Source organism: Alligator sinensis, unplaced genomic scaffold (genome assembly GCF_000455745.1).
Source record: "Alligator sinensis unplaced genomic scaffold, ASM45574v1 scaffold434_1, whole genome shotgun sequence".
Taxonomy (NCBI): domain Eukaryota; kingdom Metazoa; phylum Chordata; order Crocodylia; family Alligatoridae; genus Alligator; species Alligator sinensis.
Genome location: NW_005841994.1, coordinates 2,200,989 through 2,206,293, shown reverse-complemented (window position 1 = coordinate 2,206,293; position 5,305 = coordinate 2,200,989). Strand labels below are relative to the sequence as shown.

The 5,305-nt window shown below is 46.5% G+C and overlaps 1 protein-coding gene across 2 annotated transcripts in view; it reads right to left on the bottom strand.

Annotated features, from left to right (window-relative positions):
• Positions 1–3,339, bottom strand: part of LOC102371638 (glyoxylate reductase/hydroxypyruvate reductase-like) — a 17,843-nt gene extending 14,504 nt beyond the window's left edge. For both annotated transcript variants that reach the window (XM_025201438.1, XM_025201439.1), the window contains exons 1-2: positions 3,321–3,339; positions 400–530 (exon numbers count right to left, since the gene is read on the bottom strand). The gene's annotated coding sequence lies outside the window, so the exon portion shown is untranslated. The remainder of the gene's footprint in view (positions 1–399; positions 531–3,320) is intronic.
• Positions 3,340–5,305: the final 1,966 nt, after the last annotated feature.

The window sequence follows — 5,305 nt, the reverse complement described above, 5'->3', positions numbered from 1 at the left end:
ATGACTGATTTGGTGACTGGAGGAACCCAGCCCCATTGAGATTGAGTCCTGCAAGATAGCTCCATTGGGGGTGAGGGCTTGCAGAAGGAAGAGATACAGCTCCGTATAGTAACACAAGCAGCACATTGACAGAATCACCAAGACCCTAGAAACTATCCCTAATAAATGAGCACACCCCAAAGTAATGGGCAAATTTGGTAACACATATGTGATGGAGGGACAGGGTAAGATCAATAATACTGAGCTTAATGAGTTGTATCAAAGCATGGTAGCAATGGGGAACACAGCCAGCCAGCAGCAGGCTGAGACCTGGGTGTCATGGATACCCTTCAGTACCTCAGTACATTCTCAACTAACAAAGCCACTGGAGCCTCTCTTTTTGAGCATCGCCATACCCACCTGCTGCATCAAGGACTTCTTTGTCTATCCTGTCAGACAGAAGACAGAGCAGCCCATGTTTTCCAGCTACCCTGGCCAGCAGTTCTGACTGTGGGATAGGTTCATCTGAGTCCCATTGTTCGATGCTGCAGCTACAAAGGATACAGAAAAGTCACAATCATGTTAACACAAAAGAAAAAGGTTTCCTGCCACTGCAGTGCCCTGTTCCAGGTGGTTTTACTGCATTTGGCAAAGGGTGGGATGGCAAGCAGAAAAACAGAGTGAAAAACACTATTTTAAGGCAAGAACACCAGGGTCCTTCCTTTCTTGCTCCGCTGATTTCTCTTTCCCAGCTTGGTACTAGGGCTTAATTACAAAAACATACCTAGTAGGGCTGTGCAAAACGGCTAAGTTTCATTTCTGTTTTGGATTTGGCCGTTTTGGAGGACAGTGATTTGTTTTGGTGTTTTGGATCACTGTTCTGTTTTGATTCGGCCAGCTGCTGCGTGGGTGCCAGGTGGGGCGGGGATCCCCACTGCCCCACACTGCACAGGGGGTGGGGGCAGGGGGCGGGCTCTGCCACAGGCCCTCACGAGGCCCTGATCACCACTGCTACAGCTGGTGAGTGCGGGGCTTTTTTTCCTTTTTCTTTTTTAAGTGCTGGGAGGCTGGGGCCGGGCAGAGCAGCTGTAGGGGCTTTTCCTGGGGCTTGTTGGGGCGTGGTCCGGGGGCCCCCCCCGGTGTGCCTGCCGCTGCCCTGGCAGGGGGAGCTGCGGGAAAAGCCCCCATGGCTGCCCTGCCCAGTTCCATTCCCTACCCAGCCCCAGCCTCCCAGCACTTTAAAAGGAGGGCTGCAGGACTGTGCCAGACTCTTCCCGGGAGGCATGAGCCCCGAGATCTGCGTGCAGAATGACAGCAGGCTGCTGTCCCTTCCCCAGACCACTGGGATTGGAAGGGACCTCAGGGACAGTTCAGAGACACTGGCCAGCTACAGGTGTCAGTATCAGAGTAGTCCTTCCCCCACACTTCTGAATTTCTGTTTCCCTCCAAGCCCGCCTCTGAGACATTTCTGAAACATTTCAGATGGTTTTGTTTTGTTTCAGAGATGTTTCAGAACCTTCTGTTTCATTTTGGATTTCATGTTTCAAGTGCCAAAACACACCTCTGAAACAAAATGGTTACTGAAATTTCGCACAGCCCTAATACCTAGGGTACAATGGGGCTCTCTCTAATATATACACACCAACTGCGACCTGATATAAAAATGAATTGACAAGTTCTTTAAGGGCCGACTAAAGTTAAAGTTTTAGAAAAGAAAAGGAAAAAACCTTAGATTTCTATTTTAGTTGTTTTTCTGTTGTTTCTTTAAAAAATGAAATCTGAATTTAATCAAATTGCATTAAGGCCTATACTTATTATAACCTCCCAAAACATTTAAATAAAAAATGTTTTATTTAAAGCCTCTGTCAAATCCTTTGCATTGTAAGTTGTGTGCTTTTCTCTATGAAGGAAGAATCAAGAGAAAAACATCTAGTTTTTATAGACTATTTCTTGTCTTCGATTAAATTTCAGCTAACATCCCAATGCAGTTGCTTGACCCAAATTGTAAGCAAATCTAATAAAAAAGTAACACATGGTTTTCTAACTTAGTAACATAAAATTATTAAGAACCTGAAAATATTAAGCTATATATTTGCTTAAAATGTATATAATTATAGTGTAGCTTCCTAAGGCAGCAAAAAGATGCACCAAATCTAGTATAAAGGTTCTATTTTGTCATAAATCTACATGCTTTGATGGTTGTCAGCCAGTGCGAATTAACCTTTCTTTAGGGGAAAAAACTGAAATACAGATGGAAAAGGCAGTTAACATTGATGATTTAAACTGAGGCTTTCCATTTCACAATTTAAATCATGATTTACACCAGAGATTTAAGCCAGTCCACCCTGCATTCTTTCAATGACCACAGCAAGTCAGCTGAAGGATTAAGATGGATAGTGGGATTTCTTAATGCTTACAGCTAAGAACATTTATCCTGTGACATCCTGGCAGCACATGCTCATGTGAGCACTAAATTAACCCCTGGAACATGCTCTGAGCTAAGCCTCCAGCACCTGGCTGCTGCTTCACTTTCAGCTCATTCATATCTCTGCAGCAAGGCTGGAGTGACTGTGACCATATGACATTTGTCCTGCATCCTTTTCATTGGCTATCTATAAATCAGGAGAGCAACGCTGGAAATAGCAAGTTGCAGTGTGCCTGAAATTAAGTATGCATCCAGAGCTTTGCTGGGGTCTCACAGAAAAAAACATTCTTGTTAGTTTTGCTTATGCCACTAGGGTGTCAATATTACAGAGTAGCTACAGGGGCTCCCAGGATTTCTGACTCTCCAGCGTCACAGACTCCAGGAACACATTCTAGGACTTCCAAGCTGCTTATCCCAGCTGCATGGCAGTCTGCAAGTTTTGAGAGCTGGGGTTGCAGCTGGGGTGCTCAGAGCTTTCCAAAACCCTGCTGCAGAGGCAGGAGCTAAACCCAGGTTAGAGCTGGGGCCTGGGATACACCACAGAGAGCCTGCAAGCTCTGGCTGCACGTCCTGGAATCCCAAAATCCCCAGACCTGGGACAGTCCATGTGCTGGGCTTGCCCCTGAGCTGTGGTTCTTTGTACTTTCAGAGTTTCTGGCCCAGGCCCTGGTGGATATACCCTGGCATGAAGACTGAGGAAATGCTATGTCCTTGGCCATGGATCAGTCTGCTAGGAATCTAGGCTACAACACAAGAGAACCTTGCTTTGGACTTGGCAACCATTCGCTGAACCAGAGCTATTTCACAGCCCCAATGTGTCAGCATTTGTCAAAGCAACTTTCTTTCTTACCAGCGATTACTTCCTAAGCCTCAACCTGAAAGGTGTTCTGACATGACCCACTTTCTGGGTTCTCACCATCAAGACTGAGTCAACAGTCCCTTGCTGCAGAGGGCTCTTGGGTGTGGAACTGGTCCTCCCTTAGTACTGATCCAATCCATTCTTCTGTTCTTTTAAGTAGTATCTTACGCTTTCTTTTGGTAGCCTGCTGGGCATGTGGGAGCAACCTTCCTTAGTTCTTACATTCCCCCTATCCACTGCTGGCACCACTTAATGGTAAATTTATCTTTGTGACCCACACCTCTCTCCACCCTGTGCAGTAGGGAAATCCTATCTTTCCCACTCTTCGAGAGGAATAAGAGAACCAAGTGGTGTGGCCAATGTCGCACAGAGATGGGAACAGAACGCAAATCTTACACATCCCTGCCCAGTGTCTTCATCCACAAAGCATACATTCTCCACTCACAAGCACACGAGAATCTCATTCTGGACCCTGCCCAATTTGCAGTTTTCAACAGGGTGGGATATGCTGCTAGCGGGAAGAATTCTGAGTCCGTCTGCTGTTCAGAACAATGTCGACACAACACAGGACGGGCAGGGGACTGCTGCACCACCAAGTCCAGTGCCCTCGTACACAGGCAACCATTTATCCAAAGAATCCCACATACAGTAGTCTAGGGATACAAAGGTGCAATTATTGTGACCTACTCTAGAAGCCTGAAACTTCTGCAAAAGATCTATAAGGCTACATGCAATTCAAAGAAAGAGACTGTATAACTAGTGGAGCCCACTAGTTTTGCAACACTTCATAGTGCTTTGTTTCATTACAGGAGAAGCACATGCAATGAAACAATAAAAATAATTTGATATTAAATGTCTGCTGCACAGCTTGAAAGCAGTCCAGGTTTTGACACTGAACTATCAGCATTTGTGCCACTGAAGAATGCTACTCAACAGCAACAACACAGTGATGGGTATAGACATCTTTAAAACTATGGGTTTTTCCTTGTTTGCAAACATAACATTATGGAGGGGGAACCCCCTCCCCAAGAGCTGTATTTAGGAAAGCTGAGAAGTCAGGCTTCTGATAAAAGTTTGTGTTTTGCTTCTGAAAGTTTTTGCTTGGAAAGCACTAGATAGGAGGAGGCAGTCAAAATGCTGCACATCTCAGGTTCCTCTCTAAGGGCCCTGCTACTTGCTCAAATTAAAGCTGGGTAGAAACCACCTGTAACTCACTTTGTAGCTGGCTGGCTCTTTTTATAGCTGGATAGTCATTTTTATGGTGTGATCATTACTGTGCGTGTGTGGCTGGTCTACATTTATTGGAGTTAATTGTGTAATATATGTAACGTGTAGCAAGGGCCTAACTGTCAAAGCAAAGTTAACAAAAAAACCCAAATCAATCAAGTAACCCCTGGCCAAGGAGAGGAAGAAAAATGCCCGCTGGCAGCTGCTTTCTGCCTGTAACTGAAATGAATGGTCAAACTCTTATTGATTTCAACTGTATGAAATGTGGACTCTGATCCTAAGCGCGTGCTAAGGGGGGAATCTAGTGGCAGTTACACAATCATACGGCACTTTTACACATGCTCCAGGGGGGCGGAGGTAGGTGGCACTTCAAGTAGAGCGGCTGTAAATTGAAGCGCTGCCCCGTCTCCTGCATCAGCATCCCCACGCTTATGAATGGCAGCAGGGGCGCTTGAATTACAACGAGCTTTAGTTCAAGCACCCCCACTGGTATTTTTAAGCACGGGGGATGCTGATATGCAAGGTGAATCGAGGACTAACCGAGTCTGCTCCAGCGCACTGGAGCAGCCTTGGTGCTGGTGTACAGGCGCCCAGAGGGCTGGGCCGGGCGGCTAGTCGGGGTCTAGTCCTGCATTTCTCCACCTGTGTGTGCATCACGGCCCAAACGTGGGTCACAAGGACTACTGCAAGAATGGCGAGCAAGCTTTAAAAAGGGATTCTCCTTTAAAAGGAGAGAAGCGTGGGAAAGCCCGGCTCTTCCCTTGCAGGCCGGCGGAGCTCCAGGCTGCGAGGGGTGCTTGGGGGCCGCCATACAT